This window comes from Topomyia yanbarensis, chromosome 3, assembly GCF_030247195.1.
Source record: "Topomyia yanbarensis strain Yona2022 chromosome 3, ASM3024719v1, whole genome shotgun sequence".
In the NCBI taxonomy this organism is placed as follows: domain Eukaryota; kingdom Metazoa; phylum Arthropoda; class Insecta; order Diptera; family Culicidae; genus Topomyia; species Topomyia yanbarensis.
The window spans coordinates 302244013-302261827 of NC_080672.1; the positions used below are offsets into that span (position 1 = coordinate 302244013).

General features: G+C 38.1%; 1 protein-coding gene across 2 annotated transcripts in view; it reads right to left on the reverse strand.

Moving 5' to 3' along the window:
• The window catches only part of LOC131688957 (protein phtf), a 29009-nt gene extending 14071 nt beyond the window's left edge, over positions 1-14938 (reverse strand). For both annotated transcript variants that reach the window (XM_058973618.1, XM_058973616.1), the window contains exon 1: positions 14670-14938. The gene's annotated coding sequence lies outside the window, so the exon portion shown is untranslated. The remainder of the gene's footprint in view (positions 1-14669) is intronic.
• Positions 14939-17815: the final 2877 nt, after the last annotated feature.

Sequence of the window (17815 nt, forward strand, 5' to 3'; positions counted from 1 at the left end):
GCTTCCTTGTGGAACACCTGAGCTGTTGGTAAATCTGTAGGACCGGTATGCGCCAAGCTTGACAGTAAGTCGCCTGTCAACTAGGTAGGTTTGTAGCCAACGGGTGAATCGTGAGGGGCAACCTAATCGGTTAATCTTTGCTAGTAGCAGTTTATGATCTACGCAGTTGAAGGCTGCTTTGAGGTCTGTATAGACTGTGTCAATTTGCGCTCCTTTCTCAATAGCTTTGATGCAGTCTGATGAAAAATCAGTAAGATTCGTATCTATTGACCTTCCTTTGAAGAAACCATGCTGATCAACTGAAATGTATGATTTTACTGCAGCGAAAAGCACATCACCCACCAAAATTTCTAATAGTTTGGATCCGGCACATAATGAGGTTATCCCACGGTAATTAGATACATCACGCTTATCACCTTTTTTGTGGATGGGAAACATGATCGATTCCTTTTTTAACACAATCGAAGGAATACCATCAGAACCAGCAACTGCAGATGATTTAAATTTTCGAATAGCATTAAGAACATTTTGTTCCGAAAGAGTGATATTACCGACATCTATCACGTCTCTGGGTACAGTTCGTAGCGCTTGATTAATAGTTTCATCTAACATGGAATGGGGTTTGAACACGCTAGAGAAATGATTTGCAAATAGATTGCAAATCTTTTCACGAGCTTCAGCTGACTCTGTGCCTAGGAACATAGTTGTTGGAAGACCATCCACTTTCCGTTTATCATTTATGAAAGTCCAAAAACTTTTTGGGTTTCGTTTAAGGTCATCTTCCTTGCGTTGAACATATCTCGAGTAGAGTGAACGATTATAAATCCGATAATTATTGCTGGCGATGTTGAACTGACGTTTTTCTGCAGGGTATCGGTGGTTGCTATATCTTTTGAGAGCAGCTGCTCGTGCGCGTTTCAGCTGGCGAAAATGAGCATTTGACCACGGAGGATTTCGTCGTGGTCGTGTCGAGGAGCAGGAACACAATGGTGAAACAACTGGGTAATTGTTGTAGTAACCGATGAGACGGACGAGTCGATGTCGCCGCATAAAATCTGAATCCAGTCGATGTTAGAAATGCCACGATTAAGTGCTGCATAATCCGCCCTGTAAAAGTCAAACGGCAAATCCTCAGTGAGATTGTCGTAATTCACCGTTTGTGGATAATGCAGACTAGTAACGGTAGCTGGATGGAATAAATCTATTTCTACAAGAGGTTCAATAGCTTCTGATACGGTGCAATTTGATACAGCTTCTTCATTGGCAAAATAAGGCCCAAAGTGCGATTTGTGCTGTTTTTAACGTCATTAATTTGTTTTAAATTCGCTGTAGACATACCATCGATGAGACTGGAGCTTGCTCTAGAAAATCTGGATTCCAATGGATCAGGATAGAGAAAACCAGTAGAAGAGCCCACCCAAACAAGGTTTGGTTGATTGTAATCTCCTAGAAGAAGATGAGTGTCGCATGGTCTTAATGACTCCGTAACATTGAATGCAGACTCAACATGCATTTGTATAATATCTTCATTGATTGCCTGCTCCGGTGCCAAGTAAACTACTCCCACAGCAATAGCACTTGCTGCACCAAACACATTAACCCATAGGTGTTCAACAGCAGCGCTAAATCGAGTCCCGACTTTTGCGGAACTATGCTTATTGGAGACGGCAATAAGTACGCCCCCTCCTCTGCTTTTTTTTAGAAGAAATAGGATCACGATCGTTTCGGTAAACTGTGTAGACATTACCAAACAGTTGAGCAGAGTGGATTTCATTATTCAGCCAGGTTTCGGTAAGCACGATAATATCATATTTTTCATCTGACACAGTCAAGAAGAAATCCTCAATTTTAGTTCGGAGTCCTCGTACATTTTTTAATATGACCGTCAGTGTGTATCGTTGAATCGCTATTGGAGTCTCCACTCGTATAATCACGATTGACGAAATGACTATCGGCCACCACGGATCCGAAGATGTTTCAGGCGTGATGACATGAAAAGGAGGTATACTCTTGATATGTGTAGTTAATTTATTACCTGTGAGAAAAGATAATCCCACGATGTCAGTTTGATGTGTGGTAGTGCAATCATTGTCAGGGTACAAGGGCCGATGAAAGGTTCTGGCACTAGCTGTCTCATCGCAGGTGGAAAGATCGATCGCCGAATCCAATGTTATGTCGACATCAGTACATAAAAGAAGATTACTTTGACTATGTGTAATAGCTAAAGTCACTTCGGGTGGACATATACCCATAATTATATTACCTGACAGAATGACACGTCCCACGTTGTCAGGTATTAAGTCACAGGAGTCGGCAGCTGTACGAAGAGTGGTTAAACTCGTTTCCGTTGTATTGTTACTGTTGTGTAGCTTCTTTAATTGCTAGGTATAGTCGATTCGTTGTTTGGCACTTTTTAATCGTTTTAGATAAATCGGACAGGTGGTGCTCCAGGCAGCATGATTTTCATCCAGCGGGTCCTCGTTAGGATTACGAGTTTCGTTCATCTTTTTGCAGTTAACACAAAATTGCAAATTAACTTCACACTTTCGGGCATTGTGTGCATCAGCACATTTAGGACAGCATATGGGATTATTGCACGTTGACGCTTTGTGTCCATACTGTGAACAGTTATAGCAGCGCATTACATCTACAACCTCAGATATTCGGCAGCGTTCCCATCCAAAGTTGATAAATTGCAATTTCGACAAGAACTCAAAAGCACATGGGTTAGTTTCCAGGTGTACAGTAGTGGTTTTTTTGAAGCACTTTCAGACTGATGCAGGCGAGCAATTTTCAAATTGGCTCCTTCCGGGAGGTGGTTTTGTTTCTTCAGCTTGTCTACGAACTCATTGGCATCAATTTCCTCTGCAATGCCTGTCACTTTCAATCTTGGTTTCGGTGGTTTCTGTGATGCGATCTCGTATGAGTTACCGAACGTTTCTTGAGCAACCTGTACCATCGCCGATGCAAGTGCGCTTGATTCACATCGGATTATCACTTCTCCAGTGTCACGGCAACGCACATCTTTCACACCGAACTTAACAGGGTCAAATTTACTTTGCACGAATTTCTTAGTTTCTTCCACGGATTGTGTTTGCTTAGGTTTAAAGACGATGTTTTGTTCAAATTGAGTGATCAGCGGATTTTTCGGTTTGGGCAGCAATGAATTTTGTTTCGAAGCGGAGGCAGGTGACTTTTTCGTGCCGATGTCATTAGAGCCGTCAAACATTGCACCACGCCTTTTTCCCGAGCGAAGTAAGCCACCGGTAGTTACTGTCAATGCCTCCGAATCAGCATTGAGACTATCACTGATTGTTTGTTGTATTGCAGAATTAAACCTGGAGTTCTTTCCAGTTGATTGCTGTGCCTTTGGTTTGGTACTTACGCGAGCTACATCTGCATAAGTTTGAGAACTGATCACACTAAAGGTCATTGGCATAACGCCCCACCCTTTCCCCCTAGTATAATTAGATTGGGTAAATAAAAGCAAAAATAAAAATAGTGATATGTATTAAAAATGATCTCACCAACTTCTGTTTCATTGTGTAGAAGAAAATTGATAATCTTGACGGTACCGATTATTCACTAAATTGCGCTGTGATCCTCCAAAATTCAACTTATCTTCATTGATTTATCTGCATCAAACGGCGACCTAGAACTATTTCCACCTTTCCGGACCGTTCAAATAGCAAGCGTTCCATTTGACCAGCTCCGAATTCACACTTCACAGTAGATAGATTTAAATTCTTTTAGTATAAATTAGAAATGAGGTAAAATTGTTTGTCGTGTTTGAAGATGCATTTGAATTGATTCGGAAAAAATAATTTTCGATTTCCTGACTCCATTATATGGCTACAAGGCCGTCAATATTTTTCTTCTGCCGTTTGACGGCTTAATTTTATCCTGACCGAAACATCTAGAGCTATATATTCGACACTTCACATGGATTAACTTTACTGTCGATAGAGTTGATACAGATTTTCAAAACATGAACGTAGAAATTCATTTCGAAAAAACCTGTTTTAATCCACCTAGAGGTGCAATTGTGCCTTTCTCATTTCTCCAAACTATGATTTAATAGCTGGTTCGTACAATATAACTTTATGGAAATGTCTTTCATTCTTATTACACTTGGTAAGTATATATAAGAGCACCTTTTTGCATTCATCGCGGTATCGGTTTGAATCGGAGTTTTCTATGTGATCGACCTCCACAACCCGTAACTCCGGTGCTGGAAGTCGGAAGGAGATGGAATTTAATATCAGTTTCTGGGGACGCAACACCTTTCATTTGAGACTAAGTTGAGCAAATCTAGCCATTTTCGAGAAACCAATATAACCGTTATTCTGACTTTGGATGCTTCCGGATCCGTCGATGGTGGCCAGTGTGGCCAAAGAGACTTTGAATGACTGTTGGGGACCTAGATCTACAAATTCAACAGTTGTGTTTACATTTTGGAAAAAAAAATCACCTTTTTACATTCATCGCAGAATTCGTTAGAATCGGGATTTGCTGCGTGATCGTACGTATCACCCTGTAATTCCGGAACCAGAACTCGGATCCACACAAAATTCAACAGCAGCTGATGGACCTTTCATTTAAAATTAAGTTTGTCAAAATCGGTTCAGAAAATTCCGAGAAACCGATTTGGAAAAATCAACAAATTTTGTTTTGTAACCATACTCTTCAACTCGTAATTCGGAACAAGATGTCGGTTGAAAATGAAATTCAATAGCAACCTATGGGAATATTATACCTTTCATTTGAATCTTAGTTTGCAAAAATCGGTTCAGCCATCTCCGAGTAACCGATGTGGACATTTTGTTAACAAATCCGCACATACACACACATACACATACACACATACATACATACACACATACATACACACAGATATTTTGCGAACTCGGCGAACTGAGTCGAATGTTATATGAGACTCGGCCCTCCGGGCCTCGGTTAGAAAGTCGGTTTTTGGAGCAATTGCATAAACTTTCTATATAAGAAAGGCAAAAGAATAATATTTAATTAGCTTAATAAGCATGAGTTCAATGTTATCTTCATGTGATTATAATTTGCAAAGGTTGGTGGAATGCGTTTGAACGTGTAGGGAATGGGGGTTTAGTAGAGTGGATGTGGAGGATGCGTCAGAAATCCTTCATCTTATTTCGGTATACGTGTTGGATGAAGGAAATCTGGGCGTGAGGGTGATCCAAGAAGAGGGGAGTGATGAAGGAGGGATGTGTAAGGGCAAGGTGGGGAGGGGGGGGGGGGAAGGGGCGGCTACGCAATACTCAACTGCATATTTTGCCTTCCATTTGAGACTTGGTTTGAGAAAATCGGTTCAGTCATCACCGATGAACCGATGTGACTTTAATTGTGGAATATGCCCGGAATTCCGGACTTCCGGAATCGTCGATAGTGGACAATATATTCAAAGAATGTTTGATTGGCAATCAGTGATCTAGATCTACGATTAGAAGTAATTTGGTGACCATTTCAATAGTTTTTAGCCTCTGAGGTATTACGATTGTACCGATTTATATGGGAAATTCCAGTGTATCCTTACTAACACCCCTGTAACTCCGGAAGCAAGAGTCAGAACCGAATGAAATTCAGCAGCAGTCAATGGCATTACTGTATCTTTCATTTGAAATTAAGTTCGTAAAAATCGGTAGAGAATTCGTTGTGGAATGGGTGTGATATTAGCTTAGGAACTTGGCGGGTTCCCCGAGGGCGTCATGAACCGTCATAGGTGGCCAATGTGGTCAAAGCTGCTTTGATTGATCATTAGTGATCCAGACCCGCAAACTAGAGTAATGTTACATCAATTTTAATATGTTTTACATCATTTGAACATCATGGTGGTACCAGTTTATATGGGAATTTGCTGTGTGACCGCACTCTTCAACCCGTAACTCCGGAACCGGAAGTCGGATCAACTAAAAATTCAATAGCATCTTATGGGAGCGTTATACCTTTCAGATGAAACTAAGTTTGCGAAAATCGGTTTAGCCATCTCTGAGAAAATTGTGTGAGTTTAAATGACACACACACACATACACACACATACACACACACATACACACACATACATACACACACACACAGACATTTGCCGATCTCGACGAACTGAATCGAATGGTGTATGATACTCGGCCCTCCGGGCCTCGGTTAAAAAGTCGATTTTTACAATGATTGCATAGCCTTTCTTTATATGAGAAAGGCAAAAACATGACAGCGAAAAAAATCAAACTCCGTCGTCGACGGTTGCTACAATCTCCACTCCCAATAGTACTAAAATTGAACTTGAACCAAAATTAATTATTTTATTCTTCTTTACCAATCAATAAATAAACATATACGCAACCGAAGGAGGATTACCAATTTGCTTGCGAGATCTATTTTGTGTACATATTCAAAGAACTGCTCATGTTTGAAAGAAGGAATAAACTCCTAAGTTTGAGTAAACCGGGCAAACGAGTGGATAAACAGTTTACTTGTTTCATGTTTGAAATAAGCAATCAACCACTTAATGTGAGTAAAGCGGGAAACGAGTGGAGCTACAGTTTGCTTGTAAGTTTATTTGGCATATAAATTTAAAAAGCTGCCCATGTCTGAAAGAAGGAATCAACCGTTAAGTTTGAGTAAACCAGGCAAACGAGTGGAAAACTTGTTTATTTGCGAAAGCTATGTGGTATTTAGATTTCAAAACTGCTCTTATTTGAAAAAAATCAACCCTTATTTTTTAGTAAACCAGGCAACCACCGAATTACTAGTTTGCTTGCGAGAGCTATTTGGTATATAGATTGAAAGAACTCATGTTTGAAAGAAGGAATAATCTTCCTTCAAGTTTGAGTAAACCGGGCGAATGAGTGGATCATCAGTTTTATTGCGAGGGCTACTTGGTATACAAATTCAAAGAACTGCTCATGTTTGAAAGAAGGAATCAACTATTATGTTTCTGGCATTAAGCGGCTATTGATGATAATGCCGCGAACGAATGTTGTTCCAAAGACAACTGAGAAGGTGGTGTGGACTTCTGCTCTTAGTCGACAGCAACCGGGAAATCAGAGCAGAGTCGGCGACGGGAATGATGCGGAATGCATCAATGATTAGGGGCCATGCATAAATGACGTAGCATTTTGGGGGGTAGGGAGGGTATACCAAATTTGTGACGAAGTGTGACGAGGGGGAGGGTAGGGTCAGAAGTTGTGCGACGTAGCATTAAGTTTAAAACCCATTGTTTAGAGAAAACAATTTAATGATCATCCATACCCAAGAGAAATAAATTTAAATTCAAACGTTACTTTTGATGCGGTTTTTTCATGAGGTAAATTTTACGATTCGCGGAATTGCAAGTTCGCGAAAATACAAAACGATTTTATATGCGGATTTAACTTGCTACATTAGTTAGCTAATGTTGCTTATTAGTGGACTTAGTTTGAAAGCTGAATTAAATTTTCACTTCGGATTCAACCAAACAAAATTTAGTAATTTAGATGAACGTATGCTTCTTACAATCTTTGGCGGCTGCACGATTGTGAACTGAGAGAACTTCTCTTCATGCTCCCTTTGACTTATAAAATTCAAAACAAAACTATCAACACTATATTTGTCATGAAATGGGCTTATTTTGCACGCAATTTGCTGTTATAATGAAAATGTTGATAAAAGTCGTCAAACATTTTGAAAGGACATGTATTTAAAATAATTGAAAAACATATGTAATTTTTTTTCATCTCCTGGGCGCTTTGCATGGGACGAGGGGGGACATTTTTCCGTACAGCAGTTGAATACATTTTTGTTTTGCTGCTGTACTCCGACTGCTCGGTGAGAGTGTGACGTAGTAAAGTTTGTTCTCTCGCTTTGTACATTTTTCTCTGCATAGTCAAAGGGAGAGGCCCGCACACGAAAGCGTTGATGCCGGCCGTGGCGTAAATGAGCCGGCTTCATTGTCGTCATTTTTGAATAAAAATATTAAAAAGATTGAAAATATTAAAAAATGTAAAATAAGCAAAGAGAAGCTGTACCGCTCGCGTCTGGTGGCTGTACTGGGGACAGTAATTTTTTGTCATGTTACTGCTTTGCACACAGGCAGCCGTACAGCGCTGGGCGTCCTGCCCTAGCGAATGACAGCAGCATCGAGAGAGAAATGAGAATGTAGGCAGAAAAATTACAGCCGCAGAAAAGGTAGGCATTTTGCATCCTTGATTATGTCGCTAATAGTTTTCTGATCCCACGTGTTTCCGAACTCGCAGTGGCGGTGTTGAAATAGAGCATGATTAAAATGGGTGCATGGCGATGTTGGATTTTTAATGGCATTGCACAGTGGTCCGAATCCACAATTTAGGATGACAAAAATGTTTGTAGCTGAACCTTAGATTATAGAGCTACGATGTCTTCAGGACAAATAATCAGTATCAAATAGGCCATCTCCAGATGTAGATGGTATTAGGGTGGCTCTTATTGTTAGGGTGTTTCAAAAATTATTTTCTGAATGTGGGGAGATAGACTATTACAGTCTTCAGCAATATTGTAGAGAAACTTATGCCAAGCAACCTTGCCGAAGACGTCATAGTTCTATCTCAAAAGGTTTTCATTCTATAGCTATTTTAATTGAGCAACTTAGGGTGTACCTAACAAAAACTGTTTATTGCTGTAACGTTTTTATGTTTTATTTCTCGTAAACGGTGTCTTCAGACAACTTTTAAAGCTCATTGAGACAATTATTTTCATAATAGAAAAATTCAGATATCACTTCCAGAACCGAAGTTATGAGCAATATTAAATAAAATATGGGTCCTTTTAAAATATTTATATCTAAAATTGGGGCAAACGAAAAAAAGAAATTCTTGTTGCATTTCAAAGAGAATAATTTCAGGCATGTTTAGAAAAAAAATGGCGAAGGTGATATTTCAAAAAAAAAATTAAATCGAGTTTAAAAATTGTGATTTTACTACTGAAAATGCCCCGTGTAGAGTCAAAATTTCTCAAACAGACCACCCGAATTAGGTGATATAGCAATTTCAATGGGGGATCCAATTTTTTGGTAGTAAGTGGCATTGTAAAACCAAATCTAGATGGCTACTGCAAAAAAAAATTGTTGGCCATAATATCACAGACTAACAGACATAATACTATGACGAAATTCCTTAAAAAAAGTTTCGATTCGCAAATTTTACTAGAACTAGAACAGTGGTCCGAATCCACATCCATCATTATAATTTGAAGTCCGTTTTCGTATTCCGGGGTGACTTCGATAACCTGTATATTAACCAACATTAAATTCTTGATGTAAATGTTTTTCATTTAAATGTTTGTTTAAACTAATTCTGAAAGCATACTCATTGCTAAATAGATGTTAATTGGTGTTATACAATGTATTTCAATATACTGTAAAATTCTAGTCAACAAAATTCGTATAATTCGAGTTCAATTTGAGTAAAAGTATGTGAAAATCTGTTCAACCGCCAAATTTGTTTTATTTTAGCGGTTTATTAATTAACAAAGAGTTTCATCCATTTTAACATGCTGGAGCACTGAATATTAAAAAAAATATTGCGATTTTAAGCTTGAAAAAATTTGAAATAAGTGTGAACTAGTTTCAGAAAAAAAAATTAATATAAGTAAGCTCTTAAAAATAAATTTGGCACATTCGACTTTAAATAAAAATGAAAACTCGCTTGGAATTCACTATTCTGGCTAAATCTATGATTTATTAATTGTATAGAAAATTTACACTTTACGATGTTTCGCCAAAATAAGGTAAATTAAAATTTTGTATTTTTGTACATTTTGTACTCAAAAATCGAAAAATGTATTCAAAAAGTATAACAAATCACTACTTTATAAGTTTAGAATAAAAATCATTTCAAATGGGAATGATTAAGTAGACTATTCTAGCTCAATAAGTAATCTACGAAAAAAGTTTCGAGTGATCAAAGTCACCCCGATGATCAAAGTAACCCCGGTTTACGGTACACTACTAACGTCTCCTTTGGATAGTATTGGTCGTCTGTCAGTCGGTCAAATTCGTTAGTTGGACATAGGCTGTGGCCCAACCAAAGAATCACGACTGTACTTGTTCCCACTTCCATCTAACGGTATTCTTCGCTTTCGTGCACATTACACACAAAATAAATAAAATACCGAAGTGTTTTCCCCAGAAAGAACTATTGTCCAGGAAACATGCAGAACAAATTGCAGAATCTAATACAGCGGAAGTTCTGGATAAACCGTTACTCTCCAACCACAGATGTTGGTAGTAAATAAAAGAGAAAAGTTTTTTATCATTAAATACTGTGAACTGTGCTGTCATATGTTTGTCGAGAAATGTTTTGAAAACACACCAAACCGTTTGCAAAATGAGCATTCATTTCGATTTTAACATAGATTCAAGGAAAGTTCAAAAGAAGGAATTAACACCTATGTTTGAATAAACCGGTCAGACGAAACTATGACACATTTGCGTGCAAGAGTTATTTGGCATACAAAATCAAAAAACTGCTCATGATTGAAAGAAGGAACCAATCCCTATGATCGAGTAAACCGGTTATACGAGTGAATATCAGGTTTGCTTGCGAGAGGCAGCCCTATTCGGCGGCATGACCTCAGCAGCTCCACACCGCATCAGTTCCTTGAATTAGGTAATGAGCAAACCTTAGGCTCCACCACAAAAAATGATTACGAACATTTGCTTTTCTGAGGAATGGGGCATTCTGGGGTATGATTTTCTGGAGAATGGAGCATTCTGGATAATGGCTTTCTAGGGAATGGTACATTTTGGGGAACGGTACATTCTGGGGGATGGAATTCTGGGGAATGGTATACAACCGAAATTCTTCGTTTTCAAAAACCCCGAAAAATCGATTCAATATCTGGCATTTTATGAACTGACCATATCAACAAAATGGCTATAGAAGCATGCTTGCTTGTTGGACACTATTATTTTTGTTGTTGGAATTGAAACAATAGTAAATGATCTTATAAGCAGCATGGATTTGATTTTAAACGAAAAAAGCAGTTTTTTCCACACCGTGTGTTCTACCTTTATAAAAATAAATCAGCAGTACTGTAACAACATTCTACATAAACTGATTGCCGCAGTCGAAACAGTGATCGTCAGTCGTTTCGATTCGATTCGTGGTAGTGATTTAAGAACTTCTCAACCTGCCCCAAAAGACAACATTGCTGCGCTCTCTCCTACTAATACTGTCGCCACTCCAGTCAAGCCTGATCCGTATCGAGATTTGCTACCAAAAGGGCGGTGGCCCAAATTCATCAGCGGAAGCTATTTGCCTACTACTACGGGCTGCTGTAATGACGTCATCGCATTGACCGAGACTTGGCTTGACGCCCGAGCGCTGTTCCGTCGGGTGTTTGGTTCGGAATTTGATGTCTACCGCTGTGACTGCAACGCCCTCAAGAGCCATAAAACGTCGGGTGGTGGTTTGCTTATCGCTGTTCGCCATGGCATAAAAGCCCGATTGATCAACGATGACCGGTGGACGAGCTCCGAGCAAGTGTGGCTATCAGTGAAACTTGCTAATCGCTCGCTGTTCCTGTGTGTTGTGTATTTCACACCTGCATGATAAAATTCACGATTCCAGCCTGATTGATCTTTTCTCCGTATTCTTTATGACCTCGATTGCCGTTCCGAATGATGATATCGTTATTCTGGGCGACTTCAATCTGACTGGCTTGGCATGGTGTCCACTCTTGGCAGGTTTCTACGACAGGATACTGAACAATCTGCGCTTATCATCAACATCAGTAGTATATTAGATAGCTACAGTAGCGCAACTGTTCAGCAAATCAAAAAAGTTATCAACGAGAAAGGACGTACATTGCTTTGTAAGCGCTCCGAAATATGCTCCATATTGTTTGAAGGATCCGTCTCCTTTAGTTCAGCATCACCCCCCCCCCCCCAAACACACAATATATTATGTTCGATGATAATAGAGGATTAAACTTTGAAGGTGTTACAAACTCCATCGTCTACGATTTTGAAAACGCAAACTACGACACCATCATCGGCACGCTGTTGAACATAAACTGGGATGAAAATCTCAGACAACGACGACGTGAACGATACAGCGACAACTTTTTCTACGGCGCCGGTGGTTGAGTGGTAAGCGTGACCGCCACCCATCCTAGTTGGTCTGGGTTCAATCGAAGACTGCATATCAAGAAGACTGGCAACTCTGTCCAGAATCTGGAGACAGTAACAGCAACGCCACTTGCGGGTAAAGGTGGTACTTCCCATAGTGATGCACACACACATATACACTTTTACATAAAGCTTCCTACCTTCCTCCAATAGAGGCGCTGTAACCTCTGTCGCTTCTCGTTTGTATGGGGGAAGGAAAGAGATATCAGTCTTCTTAATATGTAGTCTTCGGTTCAATCCTAGCTGAGATCGTTGAGATCTTTCTAAGGTGAAAAAATCTATGCTCACGTCTTCAAAAAATGTCATTTTTCAAGCTGCAGGTACAAATAGTCTGCCAAACCGGAAATTGTCGGTGTGTGTTTTGAGTAAACGAAGCCCAAAACAAGCAATTGATTGCCTCGCCATAAGAGGTTACTCGACCCGTTCTACTGTACTAGACAATTGCCATCCTTTTGTGGTTCCTTGTCTTAAATTACAAATCATGTAGAACTATTCAAAAACTAGTCCGATGTTCGAAATCATCATAAGTCTTCAATAATCTGTTTAGCAAAGGGTGAAAACAATCGTTTAAAAATATGTTTTGGCGATACAGAGTGTTTTCAGTCAATTTCTATACAACAATGAAGATTTTCGATAATTTTCATTACAAGTGACAGGGAATCTCCAGAGGCACCTCGAAAAAACGAGATGGACATTATAAATCAAAATCTACTGGACAAATCGTTTTGAAACAGTTTTGCAGTGATTCTTAAAATCGCGTTCCAGGTAACTACAGGAGTTTTTACAAAATTATCACTATTATTGTTCTTTTTACAATAACTTGTTAGCCGACTTTTTTAATCGAAAATTAGATTGTAGACTCTGTGAGATACACAAACATCGACAAAAAAAAGAAAGTTAACGTGGTAATTGGGTCATTAAGCTATATATAGTCCCTTGTTCCATTCGATAGTTTTGGGTCCAATATACATAATATAACATTAATTAAAAAAAATGTAATACGCAAAAACGATTTTTTTTGTTTTTTAAAATAAACTTGGCAACCATACATAGGAAAACTGCGGTTGTTTGCATCTGGCCTATCAAGACACTCAAAATGAAAAAAAAAACTATATGCAGTGGATGGTGTTTGTCAAATGAAAATAACTCTGAGGAAAACATGTATTAATTTTTTCTGACATGGCATCGTTTGTCGTGAAATTCGATATGTCAAATGCTTCTGATAGTGTCAAATCCAGATTGTCAACATATTTCTTTATTCTAATTTTAATTTTATTTTCACGTTTCCTGAGTTAGAAAAAAACATTGTTGTAATCACGAAAATCAGCTTTATCGATGTAATAAAAAAAGATTTTTTTTCTCATTTAATGACCCAATTATGTGGACAAATATAATGCAAGATTTTAAAACGATAGGTCCAGTAATTTTGATTTATGTTGTCGGAAGACTAGATTATCACGCGATTGACAACAAACAATAAAAAAGCTACCGAAACTTGAATCGATATCAGTCATATTTATTGTAACCGCAGAACCGAACACGGCACGTTGTGGTTTATCCTACCACTTGTTACCAACCCCATCACAATCCTTCATGCGTTCCACCCAAGGCGCCACCCACCAAATCAGATGTTTTTGACAGCTGATGCATGAACCCAATCAAATCGATGATGCCCTCTCGAGTGTTCATTTGCGACAGCATGCTGGCTGTGAGAGGAGAGGGCTCACGAGAGAAAGAGAATCCGCCATTCGCGGGAGCGTGGTAAACAGCAATACAAAAACTTGGTACTCCATTCCGTTGCGGAGCTTGGCATGCTATTTCGACAGACTTCGCATCAGGTTCTAAGTTTTTTCGACTTAAATTGCAGGGTTGGTATTGTGAGGTCTATTGTCACAGTCCCGTCACCTAGTAACTAGAAGGAAATTACCTTCTAGTCAATGGAGGAGATGACTGAGAACAGGGTTCATGTTTTTGCTGAAAAAAATATCCTTTATGGTAAGGGGTCGAAAAACCCTCTGTACCACCAGCCCAGTCAGTAGGGAGCGTGGTAGAATGTAAACAACACAGACGAGAGGAGCCCGAAACCGGCCGAGCTTTCTTCTTGACCATACTGCTGTCGGTTACTTTTTATTCTTCTTCCGTGTTCATTTGGATTTCTTTATCTTCTTGTAAATACAATTTTGACACAAGTACAATTTGGCCAAGGAAAACAACTTTCACTGCTGTTTGCTCCCATTATCAAGAAAAGCATTATCAAATTAAGCAATCGAGGAAATTTCGATTTAAGAGATTTAAGTACACGGGTAATATCACAATTGCGCACTTCACGATACCGTTTCTTATCTATGTTCCAAGATGTTTACCATCAGATACCTACATGAATTAATTTGTTTTAAGCTTCAAGTCTATTCTCAGACTGGAATATAATTTATAAGCTTGGTTTCCTGCGTAGTACCCAGTAAAGTGTGAATAAGGGCGCAATTAACACATATCAACTCACCTGAAAGAGGTCGTTTTTGTGAACGGGAATTTTTTTTCAGCTATCGATTTTTTTGCTATTTCTCACCTAATAAAAAAGTTTTCTTTGTGTTTGTTTTCATTGAACATAACTGCTTTAGAGGCTATTTCTTTTTTGTTTAGTAATTTTTACACTATTTTGAACACATTCATTGAGTCAAATCTGCAAAATTAACTAACGAAAAATCAACCTTCCACGGACGATAACACCTCTGGACTAGCTGGCGAATGATGGCACCTACGATAAAACAGAACTGGCACTGAATGAACGTCCAGCCAGCAGGTGAGTGAATAAATCGATTATAGGTTCACTCTACAACCCTGCAGCTGAGCATGTCGCACTGCCGAACGTGTCTCAACACTTCAAAAAAGCAAATATCTCTTCTGAGTTCGTATTAGCGGGACAGCCCGTTTTTTTTAACAACAGTCGTTTTCAGAGTTCAACAATATCGTTTTCCATTCAAGCAAATGAGACTGCTGGTGTTATTAAAATAATAACTCAGGCAGTCAGCTCTTCATTTTAGCGGTTTTCATTCAATCATCTATGCCATAGAGTGACAATGTCACCGGGGTTGCCACATTGAAATCTGTATTTTTCGTGAAAAAATCTGGAAATCTGTATAGCGAGAGAAAAATTTTGAATCGAAAATCTGTATTCAAAAAGTGAATAGAAGCTTCCCAAAAACAATATTTTGACAATATAAAATTAATTGTGATGACCATTCACAAATATAACAATCAGATTGATTTTATTCTTTTCTGGGGAACAAATGATATCTACACACTAAAAAAATCTGAATATTAATGATGACTCAATTAGAAATCTGACGCAATTGCATATGACGCAACTTTAAATGTGATATATTTTTATGTCATAATCGACGTATTCATAATATTTTATTATAAATTCAATATTCCGTCATTTTAGACAAAAACAACTGTCACACACACTATTTTAAGTGCAGGAAATAAAATTTGAACTCGATGACTAAGTTTTCAGTGCAAGATGCCATAAAATTACACGTCCCGAATCAAAAACGCATCAAACGAACAATACAATTATATTGCAAGTTCTGCGGATTATTCGCTGAAAACGTCGAGTTTTTTATCAAACATGTTCGGTTACCGAAAAAATAAAAGAAGTTCGAGTGCCTTTTCAACCACTGTGGGGTCATTTTTAAATCGTTCAACTCATTTTTGCAGCATATTCTTGACTTATAATTCCACGAAGCTTCGACCCAGTAAATGGTGGACCCATTCTAAATTTTGGTGAAAATATGCGTAATTGAATTTTATTTGTGTCTTCCGTTTTCACGATAATAGATAATGGGTCGATTATTTGTTGGTAAGAAGCGCGTGACGAACTGCATTAAGGTTAATTTTATTTTAAGATTGAAAATGAGTTTTACTTCAATTTTACTAGACAAATGTAATTTCACAGCCTTCTTGTAAAGTTACATATCGCACGTAATTTTACTGTTGGCATAATGTAGAATTACGTTTTTAAATAATTTGGTGTCCTGTAAAAATAGGAATGAACGCAATAATCGGTCATTTTGTTCGCTGGCATATGTCGGCGCAAAATGGCGTAAAATTACAAGAGTTTTTCGAAGTGTGTAGATTTGGCGTTTTTGTTCCATGCCTTAAGGCTAGTTTACAGTTTGGGAAAAGGGTCACGGGATTTGATCAGGGATTTTTTTCCGTCGAGATCTCTCCAAAATAAAAGTTCTGCTGCTTCTGAAAAACTCCAACAGTATCAAAATAGCACTGAATTAAATACAATAAATATACAATTTTCCCCGTCGGAAACAATTTGTGTTGAATCGCTCCCGGCCATTTCCCGTCACGGGATTTGAAATCCCGAGATCCATTTAAAATACACAGGGACCCAAATACCATGACACGTTTTCCGCACTGTAAACTACACACTTCGAAAAACTCTTGTAATTTTACGTCATTTTGCGCCGACATATGCCAGCGAACAAAATGACCGATTATTGCGTTCATTCCTATTTTTACAGGACACCAAATTATTTAAAAACGTAATTTTACATTATGCCAACAGTAAAATTACGTGCGATATGTAACTTTACAAGAAGGCTGTGAAATTACATTTGTCTAGTAAAATTGAAATAAAACTCATTTTCAATCTTAAAATAAAATTAACCTTAATGCAGTTCGTCACGCGCTTCTTACCAACAAATAATCGACCCATTATCTATTATCGTGAAAACGGAAGACACAAATAAAATTCAATTACGCATATTTTCACCAAAATTTAGAATGGGTCCACCATTTACTGGGTCGAAGCTTCGTGGAATTATAAGTCAAGAATATGCTGCAAAAATGAGTTGAACGATTTAAAAATGACCCCACAGTGGTTGAAAAGGCACTCGAACTTCTTTTATTTTTTCGGTAACCGAACATGTTTGATAAAAAACTCGACGTTTTCAGCGAATAATCCGCAGAACTTGCAAAATAATTGTATTGTTCGTTTGATGCGTTTTTGATTCGGGACGTGTAATTTTATGGCATCTTACACTGAAAACTTAGTCATCGAGTTCAAATTTTATTTCCTGCACTTAAAATAGTGTGTGTGACAGTTGTTTTTGTCTAAAATGACGGAGTATTGAATTTATAATAAAATATTATGAATACGTCGATTATGACATAAAAATAGATCACATTTAAAGTTGCGTCATATGCAATTGCGTCAGATTTCTAATTGAGTCATCATTAATATTCAGATTTTTTTAGTGTGCAGTCTACAAACAAGGGAATTAACATGGAACAGTTTTCAAAGATTCTCTTCTTGTACAATATGCCAAAGAAGTCAAAGAATGCGTCCTTTAAAGGGGAATAAATGTGCGAAAACTTTTTCAACGGTCAAGATCAAATAATTTATATATATTTATATATTTATAACTTTGAAAGTTTAACAACTTCGAAGAAATTTTCCAACATAAAACAGCGGATCGTTTAATATAAAAATTTAAGTGATTAAATCTGCCAGAAATAATTATTTGTATTTGCTGAAACTAATGTCGTGTTCGATTGAGAACCTAGAAACTAACCCAGGTTAGTTGCTTCAAACGAACGTTTTTAATGAAACTGAGTTGGGTTCTCGCC